The sequence below is a fragment of the Colius striatus genome, chromosome 6 (assembly GCF_028858725.1).
Source record: "Colius striatus isolate bColStr4 chromosome 6, bColStr4.1.hap1, whole genome shotgun sequence".
NCBI classification, from domain to species: domain Eukaryota; kingdom Metazoa; phylum Chordata; class Aves; order Coliiformes; family Coliidae; genus Colius; species Colius striatus.
This window is the reverse complement of record NC_084764.1, coordinates 3,987,406-4,005,394: the sequence shown is the minus strand read 5'-3', so window position 1 is coordinate 4,005,394 and position 17,989 is coordinate 3,987,406. Positions and strand designations below refer to the sequence as shown.

The window sequence follows — 17,989 nt, the reverse complement described above, 5'->3', positions numbered from 1 at the left end:
GTGGTTAAGCATTGAACAGGCCACCCTAGAGTGACTGGGGATTCTCCATCCTGGGAAACTTTTAAAGCAGGACTTTCAGGGCAGGAGGCTGGACTCCTGGGTTAAACCTCCTTGGGCTCTGCAGGCTGCTGGGAGGTGATAGCTGAAGGGCGTTCTCCAAGTGAACTGCGTTTTACATCTGGTGTAGATACAGTTTAAACAGGTTTTGGAGATCAATACCATTCTTTTAGTAATTTTGTTTTGGTCTTTTTTTTTCTTATTTTACTAATGTGAAAAAATTTTCCTTTGGTATCCAGGGCATTTCATCTTTTGCTTGGGCAGCAGCACTATCACCGGTGTCAGTTTTATCACAGCTTCCTAGTGCTGCCTCTCAGGTTGCAAACCTGCAACAGGAAACCCCATTTCCTTTATCCTTGGGCATCAAAGAAGGCGACTGTGTGTGTGTGTGTTGGGAGGATTGGTATGTATTTCTTCACCCTCAAGAGGTCTATGTAAGAGGAAACATACACATCTTGAACGTTTCTGTTTTGGCAAGGTCAGAGCACAAATTTGTTTTTGCTGCAGAAACTGTGAGAAAAATCAGGCTTCATTTTTTTTGGTCCACGTTTCTGAAGTGTAACATGACTTTATCTACATCTTTGAAAAAAGACAAGGGGTGATGAAACCCAAACAGCAGGCTTAAATGGGTAACTGTTACACAAAACTAATTCCAGTTCTTATCTCTGAACTATGTAAAGATAACTTCTTTTTGTGAACAAGACTTCTCTCTTCACTTTCTCAGTTACCAATCTGATTTTTTTTCCTAAAATGTTTTAAAAACTGCAATGTTTGATGCTCTTTTTGGAATATTGTTGCATGTGTCAAATGGAAGGCAATGCTAGGCCCCACCAAATAAAACTTTAAGAGCTTTTCCTAGATGCAATTGAGATTTCTACCACTGTGGGGTTTTTTTTCACATTGGAAGGAATGAAATCAGATTTTATGCTTTCATCCCATGCAGAAGGACTGCACAATTGTGCAGAAGAAAGTTACAGTTTAATGTTCTCATGCCTTGAAAATAAACATGTCTTTATGAATGACATGATGCTGGCACAGATCTTCTACTTGCCAAATGTATTTAACAGCTTGTTGCATAAATCATAATAAAGTATTTCAATAGACTGCACTGTATTGATTATACAGCAGCCAGAATAAAGAGTGAAACCTGATGTTTTGCCCCAGCTCTTGCTAAAGCAAACATGTAGAAGTGAGAAAAGAAGGGAGATACTTATGTAAAAGCTATTTACATAGTTTGTCCTTGGATGTTGTTTTTTTACTCTTGCTTTTCTTGCCTTTCTTTTGCAGTCTTTGAGGAAGATTTGTGTTTTTAACCTTCCCTTTCTTGCATTCTGCAACGTCTTGCAGGGTAGCATCAGTTATTTGACATAACTGCAAATTCCCACGATGTCCCAAATCTAGTATTGTTGCATTGACATAGGAGAATCTTTGCTAGGATGTCTTTGTTAATATAAACAAAAGGAAAATGCTAATGTAATCTTAAAACATGCCATTCATTCATTCGAAATTGAAAAGGCCTTTTTTGAGATTTGAAGTTCTGTGGGTTTTTAGGGCATGTCTGAGCAGTGAAATGAAAGACTGTGATACTCAGGAGTACTGCCTGCCACACACACTTCCATTCTGCTGTCTGAACTGTGGGATAATAGAGACATAAGTTAATTTTTGCCTTATGCATTGCCTCCCTATATGAGCAAAGAGAAGATCTGCAGAGCTATGTAGGGAGGTTTATTGTGTATTTAAATTGTCAGGACTTTATTTCCCCCCCTCCTAAATTCTATGCTATTGTACTTATGTTTTCAGCCAAAAATGGTTTAATTAATAGGGTAGATAACATTTGGGAACAGAAGAGGTTTTTCAGTCTCCAAACAGCAGCATTAGAATTGCGTGTGAACATGCAACAGTGTGCTGTATATTCCAGATTTAATCACTTGTGTATGTAGTGTTGATGCAGTGAAGACTTCCAAATCTGTTAGTAATTTAAAGCACATCTCCAGTAAAACAAAGGTATGGTAATAAGCAGTAATTAAATGTTTTGAAGGATGCTCATCACTGTTATTTTAACAGAAGTTAGTCATTATCTACTGATTGCTAGCATCATTAAATCTCAGGTTTTTAGTATGGAAGTCAGTGCTTACATATCTGAGCAGCTTAAAGGAGGTTTTCCACTCTTGTATGCTGAAGTGTCTTTTTATTCCTGGATCTTTAGTGTAATGACTTACCTCAAACTGCCAACAACTTTATGCTTGTCAAGGGCAAGAGTGCAAATGTTGTCAATGTGCTCTTTAATGCAGAGATATAACGTGTCTCTTCTGAAATTGGAGGCAGGATAAATTTAACTCAGAACAAACCACCAGTTGTGCAGAGTTGGACACTTCAAAAATATTTGTAAGTGAGGTTACCATCATCTGTTATGAAAGTACAAAATGCCCTGAGGTAGAAAATGCCTGAAGTTGTAGGGGAGGGGAGAGATTTTGCTGTTTCTTAATTTTTGTAAACCTGCACTTTGCTTAAAAACAATAACAAAAAATGCAGTTTCTAGTAATTATCATAGAATCATAGAATGGTAGGGGTTGGAAGAGACCTTTAGAGATCATCTAGTCCAACCCCTCTGCAGAAGCAGGTCAACCTAGATCAGGTCACATAGGAACATGTCCAGGTGGGTCTTGCCAAATATTATGATGTAGTATAACTATTGGTGATAGATTTCTTCAGCTTCTTGAGGTGCAGAGGTCTAAATAAGACAGTTCTTTCAAACTGATGTAAGGAAAGAAGGAATTTGTAGATAAAATCGTTATTTCATCTTTCACTTGTGTGTAATAGACTCCACAAGGGTGAAACTTTAAGAAATACTTGATGAAATGGAGAGCTGGTGGACAGATTTATAAAGTAGCACTTTGGTCACTTATTTGGAACGTACTGGATGGTAGTGTGGTGGACTTTAGGGAAGGTGGAGAGGGTAATAACAATGGGAACTATCGTTGACTAGAAAATGTTGGGCTCAGATGAGGAGGAATTGTAAATGACAGTACTGTTGTTTGCCTTCCAGTTGTCAGTTTTTGTAATGTGGACCATAAGATTTTTGGCTGAACAGTGAACTTCCATTTGGCATGTCATTACAGCATCCAGAATAAGCATGGCTGGTACTTACTTTTTGGTAGATAATAGTACTGAAAAAGCAATTTTTTGAGTGGTGTTTAGGTATTATAGATGAAACTGTCTGAACATGTTCTGTTCCTTCCTCCTTCCTCTGAGTGCTATAATTTAGAAAAGAAAGGTCCAAAGATATCTAATGTTCCTAGCTTTAAATCTGAGAGAAGAACTGAAGGTGTATGTGAGGGGAGGTGGGAGAAGAATCAGCACAGCTCTATAAAGATAAACCTAAGTGCTTAAAATTATGACTGGTTTATCTTAAATTTGGAATGCTGCTTTCTTTCAGAACAACTAGTTCCCCCCCCGCCACATACTGTCACAAAACATGACTAGAATTAATTCTTACTTGAAGCTGCAAATTAGGACTTTATTTTTTGTAACAGGTACATGACATGAGGATAGCATACACCAGGTATGTGCTGTACTGCTCTGTTTCAGTAACATTTTACAGGTGGCAATAAAAATGAAGTAATTGCATGCATGGTATAATGAAGAATACCCTTAAATAGTGGTTGGTTTCTGCATTAAACTGTTTTCTTTTTTTCTGATAAAGGAGGTACAAGAACCTTTCCATGTTAGAGGTTTGAAGCAATTTTGCCAGGTAGAAAAAATACCTTTCTAAAGATAGTGAATTTTTTTCTTTTGGAATCTGTTCTCTTTGCACTGAGTTTCTGACTTAAATGTTAATTGCAGTAGCTGTCTTATTTGCTGTAATCCTTCTTTGTTGCCACCTTGGTAGGTAGTGAGATGCCGAAGGCTCTTGCAATGTATTTAGAGTTAAGGTAGGTTTGTCAGTTGAATACTGGCATCCTGAGTCACATGGCAGTGTCATGTTATCCCTGTGCTCAACATTTGGAATCAAAGACTTAGGATACTATTGAAGTGCCACTGCTGTTCAGTTTATAACCATGTTAATTAGTGCTGAATGTCATTGTGATGTACATGTGCAATATTAATGAAACTACTTGTGAAAGTGAGCTCTTGTCGTGATCTTGTTGAATAATTGTGCTGAAAAGTTACTGGTATCTTCCCCAGGAGGAAGATAATTGAGAAGGGCTTACCCTTGAGCCATAGCTGTGCCTTTGGAAGAGATCATTTGATCTCAGTCACCTCTTCTTTCTGAGACTAGGTGATCAGAGACCTGGCTGCAGAGGAAGGGACTGTTTTAATAGCAATATACAACTTTGAGAATGCTCTCTTCTTGAGGCGCTTTCTTGTTGAGAACAGAAGCAGGTTGTCCCAATCTCACGATTACATGTGAGGAGCAGGCTGTTGCTTCCAGTAAAGCTAGTATGATCTGATTTGCTCTCTTTCTGCACCTGAAAGGCTGCTGGGAAGGAAAGGGATATATGTGGGGCAGGTTCTATAAATTGTTTCTACTGGCGGCAGAAAGAATTGCTTTTGGGATGAAGTTTGATTTCCTGACACTTCCCAACTTAATTTTAGACAATACTACCTGCTTTGATTAAAAGACAAGTCTAAACACCTGGAAGTGAATCAAGCAGGGCAATTAAAACACTGACAATAGATAAGTAATGTATACTTGTGTCTGTATTTCCATGGTCTGGAAAGAGCGAGCGCCCCAATCTGACATTTTAGGCAAGACACAGAGTCATCTAATATGATGCAGCATGATAATTGTGCTGTGCTGCATTGAGTGCACTTGACTTCGCTCATGTATGGGTACTAATGAGATTGTGTTTTGATGTGACATTAGTGTAATATCAGTGCCTCATATTCATTCATTACTTTAACTCATTGACTTTGTGAAATAAGGAAATACAGACGCCCTTGAGCAAGTTATTTTAACACACACATGAGAAATCTGTAATAGTGTTCAGAGCAGAAGCTGCCTTGGGCTTTAGATTTCATCTTGCTGGGGACAAATTTATTCATAACTAGCTGTAAAGCTATGTTGGACAGTCTTGGGCCAGCTCTGAGGAATCTAGTGGCTGCATCCCCACTTGTCTGCAGCCCATTTTCTTCTCCAGACAGTGGCTCTGTGTGGTGCAAACCTCTCCTGCTTACTGGGAGCAGTCCCTAGCCTGCTGGGATCTCTTGCACATCAGTGTTCCTTAGTAAACTTGACTGTGACTGTTACAGATGAGTGCTCAAACCTGTGCCCTGGCCCTATGTGCTATTCCAGCTTCAACTGACAGTGCCTACAGGGCACAATGCAACATGAGTGGGTAGCTTGCATCAGGGTTTAATAGCAGTAGCAGAGCACTTCATATGGGCTGGCTAGTCTTCCCTTTCATGGGGCTCACCGAGCTTAGGCACAGCATTTTGCTCACGTGGCTCGCAGGGTTGTGGTGTTAGTCCAGTGATTTTAACTCAAAGGTCAGAAGATCAGTGGTGCCAGCATAACAGCTGGCATGCTACAAATGAATACTGGGATAGATTGCTTTGGATTTTAATTGCCTCCTAAACATCCCTGTCTTATTGAACTGTTATGTTCTTGACCTGTAGCAATACAAAATGAGACTGTGTTTAAAACTGCAAAAAATAAAACAGCCTGCACGCAAAGCAGCTAAATGAAACCTGCAGTGATTATCAAATCTAAGGCCATGACGATATTTGGAAGTATTCCTTTAAATCTGGGTTAATGTCTGGTGTGGGCTCTTAACTCATGTTCAGGAAGAATTGCGTTACTTGCAGAATAGTGCCTTATGGTACTTCAGAGGATGTCTCTGCTGACACTGCCTTGTGAGAGTCAGCCAGTGTGCTTCACATCGTCACTCTTGCAGTTTTTCTATCCTACTTTTTGTCTGGTTCTGGCAAATGTGTGGATAATGTTCTTTAGCTCAATCAAGTATCTGTGCTGTGTAGCAGTAACTGCTGAGACTGCGGTGGTTGTATCCTAGATATTTGGTAACAGATTTGAGGCAAAGTTGCCCTCAGTTTTCGGTTGCCTACAGAAACCAGCTTGTGTGTTTATGCTCAGTGTATGCCTGCCTGTTTATTTTTCTCCTCTGTAACACATCTTCCTTCTCCCCAACCTCCTAAATATTTTGAATGTGATGGCTGTTGTTCTGGCCCCTAGAGTCCAACACGATGTAAAAGTGGACTAGTGAGTGAGTCCCAGTGGTATCAGGAGCTGCAGCGTGGATAAGGATGATGTTAGTCAACAGAGAAGATCTGTAACACAATTGCATCGGAGAAACTTCATCTGGTGTATATAGATCTGTCATATTTGTCCAGATTTATATATGAGATTTGAATGTAGTGGGCTTTATTAGTTCATGTAACTGCTTGTTCTGTATAGATTTCTGTCAAGTCTTCAAAAGAATTTGGTACTTAGTCAAGGGACTGCAAAGACTAATTGCTGTGGGTCTCAGTAGACAGGTGGTAGGAGAGACCATCCAAAGAGAGGACATCCTGACTTGGAGAAAACATGGTATCTTCTGCACTTGTAATGCTTTTGAATGTTGGACAATCAGGCTGCAGATAAAGTAGCATTTGTAGAGGTTTAGTTTTGAACTTAGGATTGATGGCAGGGTGGGTTTAAAGAGGTGAAACAAAGTGTTTATATCCATCTGAGAGGGGGAAGGTCTTTGAATAAGCTGCATATTGACTTTGCTTGTCTGTGACTGTGGCATCTTGTGAAGCAGTAACTGGGCCAGACTCCTCTTTTTGCCTCTTGATCTCGGTAACTGCCATATGATGTGCAATTATGGGCTCAGTAAACTCTCACCTTCCTTCCTCTTTCTCCTCAGACTGAATGACTTTGATCCCACTTCCCTTTAAGACTAAAGAAGGATACTGGTTTCTTCATTTGCCCTATTTGCAAGGCTTAATGGCACACAAGTCTTCTAGGATAACAACTTATTTTTTGGCTGCCATGATAGCAGAGTTTTGTGGTTTAGGTGACAGTAGTCTGTCAAAGTTTAAGCCTTTTTCAGCCCTTCAACATCAATCAGCACTCAAGTTGCTGCTGCAACGCACAGCACTTTTAACTTTCCTCTTGGTAAAAAGAGGACAGGAAAATAGCACAGAAATTTGCTATGTCAGGTGATGGGAAGGGTATGTAATAATATATCCAAATATATCTTAAGATTACAAGTTAGAACACTGGTTATTATTATGGTTATTAGTATTATGCACTTCTCTGCCACTGGTATCAGTTTGGTATCATGTTCTGTCACACTTGATAAAGTTTGATCATGTGCCTGATCTCATTTGGATCCAATTTATCATGGTCAGTGACATGGTAGTGCATAGATTTGCTGTTGATGGTCATGAAGCCAACACTTCATCTTTTATTAACTTTCTCAAACATTTGTAGAGATAAAGTTTGTCTCTCTTTCTAGACATGGATGATAGATTTCTGTTTCTTTCAGAGTTTTATTTTCATGAGCAGTGAAAGAGGAGTAACTTCTGTTTGCATCTTCTCCGAGCTGAAGAGTCCTTTGCAAAGACAGATTTGCAGAAGGACGTGTGTATTACACTTCTGGTTTTATGGAGGGTAATCTTCACTGACTCTGCAGATGCAGTTACCTTAATGATTCTGTGTTCTTCGTTGGCAGGGACCTCTGGAGATCCTCTAGTCCAACCCTGATGCTTAAAGTAGGATCAGCTAGAGCAGGTTGCTTGGGACATTGGTTGAATTTTGAACACCTCTGAGTATGGAAACTCAATAGTCTCTGTGTGTGATTCCTTTCAGTGTTCAGTCGCACGTAAAGTAAGTTTTTTGGTGTTTACAGGATGTTTCTGGTGTTTAACGTGTTTCAGTTCTAAGTATTTTTGAACACTGCGTCAGCACAGTGCCTGTCAGGTGTCAAGGGAAGAAGTTCTCCAGGATACCATTCAGAAATTGTGTTACATTATTTGATTTCTATTCTCTTTCTGTTTGTGAGCAACACAGCAGCTGCATGCTAGAGCTACTCATTGGATCTCTCAATGAGATAAGGAACAGTATGACAAATTCACTTTTTGATCTGCTAGTCTGATACAACTCTTACCTCTAAAGCGTGACTGTTACCAGAAAAGCTTTAAAAAGCATCATCCAGTCACTGGTGTTTTGCTGGTCTGTGGAAGCAGGTGACAGTCCTGCAGGTTTGCATGGAAATGTCTAGTCTTTCTGTGGAAGACTGACACACAAATGCTTTGGATCTGAAACTTCTGTTTAAAGAGTGACCTTTAAAGGGTACGTCAGAGTCTGCTAGAGGTCAGTCTGTCTCTGCTCTGTAAATGCAGCATCTTTTTCCATATGGAAATGGAGGAAAAATGCATAGAGGTGGATTTACTGCTTCATCCCTGTACCTCCAGAGAGGCTTGGTACTATAGGTTGGACTATTTATTACTTAAAGGGATACTGGTATTTTGTGTGCCTTGCTGGCTGTTCTTTGATTTACCACACTTCTAATGGGAGCTGAAGCACAGCTCGGATTTGCAGCAAAATTTACTAACTTACTTTTTAGGTGACTGTTGTTTTGTATCAAATATGATACAAAGATGATCCCTCAAGCATTCTCTAGAGATCCCAGGCATCTCAGCCCATCTTTGCTCTTCATGTACTTCAGCAACCCAGCTGCTTAAGTGGTATCTCTGCTGAATATGCTTCCATCCGTCTTACACAGGGCAGTCTGAAACTGCCTGGACACGCACGTTCAGCTGAGTTCTCTACTGCCGAGTAAGTGGATGTAACCCACTAGGTTTAGGCAGAGCATTGACAGGCACTGTGTGTGTAATACAATCTTTCAGCTTGAAATGGTGCATTTTCAGAAATGTCTATTTTTATTTCTAGATGCATGAGGAACCTTTGAAATCCCTTTTTTACCATATCACCGTTTCCAGGAAGTTACTTAAATTGTGTAGCTTAAAGGAGACTTTCTAATTTGTCACCAAACTTGCTTCACACCACTGCAAATTTAATCAATGTGTTTCTCTGCTCTTTGAAGTTTTTTTCCCTGTCTAGATTGAGCTGGAATAGTTGCACATCATCTCAGTTACCCTACTGATGTATTGGTTGTGGTTGTCTGGCTTGGGAGTGGAAAAGGTAGTTTTCTGCCAACTTTATTCTTAGTGTCAGCTTTCATTTTATAAATCACTGTTGGTTTGATCTGCATGCAGGGATGCACTTCGTACCATATTTTAATGTGTCACAGTTAAAATCAATAAGTCATGTCAGAATAAATTCTTCTGGGAGGAATGTGAAAGCAGGTGTTTTCGGGAACACTGAGTAGAGCAACAAAAAGTGGTGGTGGGGAACAGAGATGAGACAGTGACTGTTTATTCACTGGTGATCAACCTTCCACATGAACCAGTGAAAAAAGACACTTTACCTTCACTACATGGCTTGTCTGTTATTCAGACCTTTGGCTTAGGTTCACACCTCTCCCATGGTAGTGTTACTGGTCACATGACTTGGATTTTTTTTGCCAAAGACTAAGTTCAGCTAAAACTTGCTGAGACCTGCACACCATTGTTTTTTTGGCAACTGCAGCACTTGTGCCATGGGCTGCTGGCAGGTTGGCTTGCTAGCTTTGTTTATAATATACCATCTAGTGTTTCAGGATAAATAGCTCGCAGCCTGTGCTTGTCGCAGCTGTCTTGCCTTTCACCTCATGGGAAGAGATTTATCAGGCATAATTATGTCTAATTGAGCCACTCTAGCTATCTTGCCAGGGTTACTTTTTTTCTGTTAATTTGATCAGTGGACACAGATGAGATAAAAATGTAAACAGTGCCTGTTTGAATGGCTTCATGCTTCTTGGATTATTTGAGTGATTCTTTTCATCTGCTGTGAAATTATGTGGGTTGTCATGTGGAGTTGCAACTAATTCAAGTTTTCCACCTCTTGGAGTTTTTCTTCTCATGAAGGTTTATGTTTTTATGAGCTGTACAGGACAAACTAGTTTTTGGAATGCACCTGCAACTCCATTTCTGTAGTCTTTTAAAATGGCTTATAAAAGTGTGTGCACTGTCCCCAAGAGACTGATTTGTGTTAAAACTCCAGTCAAAGCCTTTTTACAGGCCATTTTTTTTAAACTGTCAGTAGTGCATATATACTCTTTTTTTGGCCTTGATTTGCTTTCTTATTAGCTTAGGTGAATGCTGACTTCCCCTCACTTTTTCTTCAGGTGGCAGAAAAGAGGAAAGAGCATCCACAGTGTTCATGGTTACAAACTTCTTAAAGTTTAAAGCTATTAAATGCATTTCTTACAGAAGCTTTGCTGTTTAGGACCTAAAACTAACACTGGAAGTAAAAAGACCTGTTAGTAAAAATAGTAGTATAGCTAATGGTGGTACTCTGCTTCTTGAAGGTTTTCATTTTAGTTGCTCAGATTCCTAGCCTTGCTGTTAAAATAATACTTATTGTAGTTGTGAGTCGGCTAAAACTCACTAAATTTGTGGCAACCTGGTTTTTTGGTTTACACGTAGAATTCATGAACATTCTGGTAGAAAGCAAGGCAGCATTTTAAGATGGGAAGTCTCTGCCTTAATTTGTATGAAATTGTAGTGTCTTCACGTGGGAAGCTGTAGAGATGTTACTGTTTCTGGGTGAAGATCTGTCTGGTGTCTTGGATATCTTGAAATACAAATGGTAATTGTATTTTGAGGACTGAGGGATTGGGAGATGAAAATAAGAAGGGAAATACAGCTGTTGTTACTTTAGAATTGATTTTATGTGTGAACTCTTTCATATGTGGAACTGCTTGTAGGACACAAGCTGAAGAAAATTGCAGTATGGGAAACCAGAACTGTTTGTTTTCTTTCTTTGCCACAAAGTGCATTATTAAACATGTTTTTTTCCTGCTAAAACCAGGAAACGTTTGTTGTTTCCGTTTTCACTAGTGGGAGAATGCTCCATGCACAGTACTGCCTTGGTTAGTCTTTGTGTGTTTTAGTAGATAAAATGGAGGCTTCTTAAAAGCTAAATTCTACTTCGCATAATGGCATCCACAGCAAGTAATTAACTGAACCATTGGCTAATGGCCACTGGAAGAGAAGAGAAATTAATGGGAAGGAGGAATGTGCTGCTGTTGAACTCTAGACCTGTATCAAGTTGTCTTTTGATTGAGAGCCTTTACTAAAGTAAAGTGCAACTGATTTGGCATACTGCTTTATAATGTGACTGTACTGATCACTGTCTCTCCTGAAAGGTAAGGCTTAACTCCAGCTTGCAAAAAAAGAACTAAAAACTGATACTAGAACATGTGTTCCAAGTATAATCACATTTCTGTATTTTTAAGTTGAGACTGAAACATTAATGCTTGCATTTTTTGTACCGTATTGTCATTAAGTTGTATGTACGAAGCTTCTTGACTGTGTACATTTGCCTGGACACAGGCATTTCATTTTTAGAATCTGATGGTTTGCAGTTCTAGTCATGTGTAAAGTAAGAGAGAAATTGAATTGCAAAATTGGAAGTAGCTCAGTACATCTTAAGGCTGCTGCTGTACTGCTGCTGAGAGACTTTGGTAAAGGTCACCTCAAGTATCAGAGGAAGGTTAATTAGGGGAAAAATCCACCACCAAGCACAAAGTCAGTGGTTATTTCTGCTAATAAGCATATGGATCTGGCAAGTTCTTCTGTCATCTTAAAGTATCCTTTCTCTAGGAGGACCAAGTGGTTCAGAGCTGTGTTCCTCCTGTGCTTTTTCCAGTTACTGTTATTACTGTGGGATGCAAATGAGTGATGCTTTCAGCAACCAGTGTTCAAACTGATGGTTCAGCTAAAGGAAAAATCTTGCCAAAAGGGCTTTTTGTGTTTTGAACAAATTGATTCCTTTTGTGTATCTAAAGGAATACTGAAGCATATAGTGCACCTCTAATTAAACTTGCCATGTAGTCTCACTCAGTTTTATCAGTTCATTCTGCAAATTGCTTATACGGTTACAATGCTGACTACAGTTTTTGTTGATGAGGTTTGTACAAAAGAAGAGAACAAGTTTAGAATACATACTTTGGAGAAAAACAGATATATTCTTGTGTGTGTCATGATACTGTTGCCATAAAATCAAATCTGCAACTTTTGTTATGTTTTAGGTGAAAACCATTCTTCGGACACAACCAGATCATAGCTCTGACAGGAATGAAAACCTGAAGATTTTTGCGAACCTGCACTTATCTAGAGGAATTGATGAGCAAGGTAAGAATTCAGTTATCTTCTGTAAGCCTTCCTTTTGTGGATATTTGGCTACTGTAAAACAGAATGTGCCACTTCCTGCTATGTAAGTTAAAAGAACAAAAGAAATTATGAAAGCTAAAGACAGCAGTCAAGTTCAGTCTTTCTCCATCCCAGCATAAGTCAATATATGGTCCTTCTGAATACTAAACCCTGGAAAATGGTAGTGGCAGACATGAAGTGCTTTCCACATTACAGATATATCATGGCAGAACACTGAGGTTGTTGAAGCAAAGGAGGTGAATTTTTTTGCATGTGTGTTTTGAGATGGGATAGCAAAATGAAGTGCCATGTTGGCCGTGAAACCTAGGAGAAGCAGAACGTTTGGTAAACCGGTTTTAGTATATGGAGGTCATGGCTATTAGTGAAGAGTAACTGCAGGGAGCTGCTTTGGTTTCGAAATATCCTAAAATGCATTTCATTTGAATTTGAAAAGCTTCATTTTTTTCTTGTCAGATATGAAAGTTTTGCCTGATGATTTTTTGTTATGCAGTAGAAAGCTGACATTGTGAAGAGGCTTGAACAGAAGTGGGTTGAGAATGAAACCTCCTATTTCTATTAAGGATTAGTTCCATGATGCATAGTTAAGCTGTATCTGTGATTTTTTTGTTGTTTCTCTTGAGTTTTAGCTTCATAGCTGTAGGTGACTGCTTCATAGTAAGATTTTCTCACCTTTTCTTTTGGGCTCTAATTAAAAGTAGAATGACTTTTTAAAGTCATTTGTAGGCATTTAGAAGGGTCTTGGGCAGGAATGATCATCTGTGGCAAAATTAACTTAGTACTGTGACTTTAGACTTTGAAGCTCTTTTATTTCTACCAAGGAAAATGTAATTTCTGTGATGCAATGCTTAATTTTTCTTTGCAACATGAGTTTTTGTGTTTGACATGGTGGAGCAGGGGAAAGTAATTCGCTTGTGTGAAGGTATTTTTTTTTCCTTCATGCTTCCTAAAACAAGGACAGTTGAGGGAAGAGTGAAAGTGGTTTTAACGTACACTTATGATGTTAAACTAATAATAGCTTAGGTCCTCTTTCCTCCTTACAGATTAGACATTATTGAAAATGCTAAAAACCTTTTTCCTTAGTGCCTTCTTTTGAGGGGTAGTTAGGCCCTTCAGTGTAATGAGTTCGGTTATTCTCCAAAATGGATTCTATTTTGTTCTTGATTTTTGATAGAAGAGTATTCTGTGAATTTTTAGACTTCTTGGGTAATTGCTACTGAAGCTAAACTGCACAGAGAAAACACTTGTTAATCTATTACTTAAAGGCCATCTTCTGAATGTCGGTGAGCCAATCTTACGTGTTCAAAGCAGCAATGTATGGTTAACACAGGATTTACGGTTTTGCGTAGGGGATGTGGTCTGTTGTGGTTTTTTTCTCTAAGATTGTGTAAGCACCCAAGACTGAAATGTGCTTTAGTGCTAGTTTTGGAGATGAGGATTTCGCTCCTTCTTTGCAGATTGAGAGATGCGTCTCCCAAATCTGTCTGTTTGACAGCCTAGAAAAGAGACTCGAAACTTAATGTAATATACTTAATGATGAACTAGAGTATCTTATGTGTCAGATCTACACTTGAAACTACATTATGACTGGCTTTTTTTAATGCTAGATTTTGCTTCTGGGCCTCCCTCCCAGATACGTCACCGGTGCACAAGTCATTGACTCATTTTGCTGTGTCTCCATCACATCCTCCTCCACCTCGTACTTGCTTGCACAGTTGAGAAGGCAGTGGACAGGCAAGAAGCTGTACCAAAACATTTACTCATAAAACCACATCCTAAAAATAGTGTGGTAATTTAAGGTGTTTCTGTGTCTTTACATTTTGCCTTTTCTGGTGACCAGCAAAGCTAGTAAATACATTTTTAAAGAGCAGCAAATCAAACTGGGAAAGGAACTTGCTTACCTGAAAGCTGGTACAACTTCTGTTAGTAAAACAAAAAGAATATAAGTTGTAACAAATGCAACTTTGTGAGTATAGTGCAGCTGCTGTGTATGAGAATTCACAGCCACAACAATTCTTCTGTATTTCTTTTGGTTTTATATCCTTCTGCAATGAGGATGTTAATTGAGACTGCTGGGTCTTTGGATACTGGTAAGTGGAAGGAGACAAAGTCTCTTTCTTTGCAGCTATTGGATGAGAATAATCTAGTTATGCTTTAAGCTGTACTCAAAGTCTGTAGGTGACAGATACCTTGGGTTTTTTTCCTCTATTTGTGTGTTTTGTTTGTTTTTCCCTCCGTTTGAGTGCACCACTCCTCTCATTTCTGTGTGCAGTTCTGAGAAAGGAGGAGAAACAACTCTTCTAAACAACATCACTGATGAGATATTTATGAATTTTGTGTTTGTACCTGTAAAGAAACTTGCTGTTCTTTTTCTGTCTTCTCTTTTCAAATTGATTTTACATCATCCTCCCTGCCAGCTCTGTTCCACTGCAGATTGCTTCTGCGGATGCATTCCAACAGGTGTGTTGTTTTTGTTATACTGGCATTTATTTTGCAATCGAGTATGAGCACACTTTACATCTGTATTTCAGTCTAGTTCCAACAAGTTTAGCTCAAGTAGTGGTTGAGCTGTGGTTTTGATGGAGTGATTCTCTGGCAAGCCTTGTCTGTAAACACTTTGGTGCTTTCAGCACATAGTATTTTGGGGCAGCCATGATGCCATTGCATAATCTTAAATTATGTGCTTTACAAATAAGAGGTGTTTATAAGGATTTGAATGCAAGCCTTTAGCAGTTGAAAGTTTGGTGCATGAAAAGGAATCTAGCTTCTTGTCAGTATCCCAGACTTCATTTTAAGATCTTTTTTTCCCCCATTATGTGCTTAGTTCAAGCTAATATGAATCTTCTGATGATAACAGAATGTGTGGGATTTGTTTCAGACTTTATAGGGACCTCCTTAATGGAGGATGTTCTTCAACTTCAGTTGCCAGTCTGTAGTTTCAGGTGACTCATTTGTGACACTTGCGGCATTCTACCCCCTCCCCTGCCCCAAATGGAGTCTAGAAACCTTTGATTTAATAAGAGAAAGTTCTGGTAGTAGTCAGGAAATGTGGGATATCCTGTGTACTGAAAAGGGAGAAAACATTACTTTTTTTTTTGATAATCTGAAAGTGATTTAGATGCTTATTAATTAAAACTGTCTTACAAATAAGTTTTGGGGACTGGTAAATCTAGACTTCAAATACTGCTCACACTGTACTTAACTTCTCCCCCACTTCTTGTTTAGTTTTTTTATATGAGGGGAAAAATGTAAGAAACAGTATACTGCAAGCAGTTATTTTTCCAGTGTTCTCCTAGCTTCAGGACTGCCAGTGCTGGAGATGACAGATTTGGGGTTTTAATTTAAAAAGTGCGTGATCTCCAGTGGATTCACTTCTTGAATCAAACTATAATTCTGACCTTGATGTTGTCCTGTGATCACAATTATATGTTGCGGTGAAGGAAAGTGATCTTAAGTTTTTGTTAAAGTCTGATTTATCTCACTGAGATTTCACCAATTCTTGTATGTCATGGATGCCGATTTCCTGCTTGTGTTTGTCATTTTAGCTGAGTCTTCTCATCTCTCCAAGGCCTATAATTCTCTCTAATTTTTGTTTGTATGGAAGCTGTGCTGTATTGAACACTGTTTTTGAACAGTGTGGCTGACAAACAGTAGTCTAGAAGAACTGTGTATGTGATTGTGATTTCTGTGTTGTTTTCCCTTTCTGAAATAGCTCCTTTTAACTTGCCTTCTGATGGTATAAAGCTCATGTTTGTACTGAATTATCCATAGTGACTTCAAGTCTCTTTCTGAAGGGTTAACAACAAATGTGAAGCCTGTTTATATGTAGATTCACTTGAGGTTATTTTCCCCTTCCTGTTGCATTTATACAGCTGGATTTCACAAAGCATTCTATTTCACAATCACCAAACCTTCTATAGCTATCCACAGTGACTTTCAGACAAAGTTATTCTGACTGATTCTGAATCTGAACCTCAACCTTTTAGCTATGCAAAGTTTACCAAGGTTTCTGTATCTGCCAGTTCATACATGTTTATGAGCATAGTCTAAGTGTATATTCTTAAGAAGAGTTATCAGTGTGTCACCCTTTCTTTCTCTTTCTTTTCCCCTTCCTTTGGTCACCATTTAAAAAAAGCTTACTGCTGCTTCTTATCTCCCACTTCATATTTAAATTTCCATGTATACTCTTGAACTTCTGGGATGTATTACATTGAATAGTCTTTCTATGCCTGTTGTCTTCTTCAGCAAATCCTAAATGGTTGGTCTTCCCTTTATGGAAATTAGGATGCTTCACTATATACCTTGTTGTAAAGAAATGATGATGGTTTTCTCTGAACAGGAGAAGTGAAGTGAGATGAATAAGGAAGAGTATCTCTAGCAGAGCCAAAAGGCACACCTCCTGGTTGAGGCAATGGCATGAGATAACTCTTGAATGCGTTTTAACCTGTTGCTTTATTCTGCCTGAAACCCAAGCTGCTGCACATTAGAACTGGAAATATTTGAAAGAGACACGTTAGCTGCCAGTTATGAGGCAACCACACCTTGACTTGTTTGCTACACTTACGAAGGTGCATTTCTAATATGTGGTGAACAGTTCCTCAAGGTTGCTGTGTAATAAGAAGCTGATTTAATGATGTTTTGGAAAGGAACAAATACTATAAATCTCAGCTTTACCTAACAGGTTCTTTTGTTCAGACACTTAAAACTTGAATAAAATGTGTGACTGCAATTAAGTTAAACTGCGTGTGGTATTGTGATGCAGCTGAGGTGGCTCTTTGTGTCTGTTCCTTGGGCTCAGGTGGTGGGGAAGTCTTCCAGGGTGCTGCCTTCCTGGACCTTTGTTCCTCATCTCCCTCACAGACCGGGTAAATCAATATGCTGCAAATACACAGGTGTATTTTAGACCTGTCAGTATCAAAGCAGCTGGCTGAGGGTCAGAGCTACACAATGTAGAAAGGTGGCTGGTGTGTATGTTGTGAGAGACAGTAAGGTAATGTAAAAATAATGGTCTTTTGAGGTCCCTTCCAACCCTTTAGATTCTGTGATTTGTGCTAGATTTTGGTGACACTTTTTTCTGTTGTCTTCAGTGACAGGACTAGGGGTAATGGACATGAGCTGGAACACAAACACCAGCAGAAACTTGTTTGATGTTGAGGTGAGGGAGCCCTGGCCCAGGCTGCCCAGGGAGGAGGGTGTGGAGGCTTCTGCTCTGGAGGTTTCCAAACCTGCCTGGACATGTTCCTGTGTGACCTGATGGAGAGGAACCTTCTTTGGCAGAGGTTTGGACTGGATAATTGCTGGAGATCTCTCCCAACTCCTACCCCTCTGTGATTTTGAGAGTATCTTAGAGGCATCAGGTTACATTTTGGGTAGCAAGGAGAAGATGTTCAGGCTAATTTGAGTCCACTTACCTTGAAAAGTGTTTCTTTGAGATTTCCAGAAAATTCTAGGCTCTGGGATTGGAAAGTGCCAAACATAATACTTGTGAAGGAGCACATGTGTACGTGAATGAATTTGTTTCTGATACTGTCTCAAGTGATATATATTAATTATAGAATAGTATTTAAAAAAAATCACACAATAATCCTAATGTAATTAGTGTTTCATGAATGATAATGTTTGTGGAAGTTCATCTTGCTTTCGAAAATTAATT

At 39.1% G+C, this 17,989-nt stretch overlaps 1 protein-coding gene across 7 annotated transcripts in view; it reads left to right on the top strand.

Moving 5' to 3' along the window:
* SIPA1L1 (signal induced proliferation associated 1 like 1) overlaps positions 1-17,989 on the top strand; it is a 195,462-nt gene that overhangs the window by 5,857 nt on the left and 171,616 nt on the right. For all 7 annotated transcript variants that reach the window (XM_061997556.1, XM_061997560.1, XM_061997554.1 and 4 more), the window contains exon 2: positions 12,198-12,300. The gene's annotated coding sequence lies outside the window, so the exon portion shown is untranslated. The remainder of the gene's footprint in view (positions 1-12,197; positions 12,301-17,989) is intronic.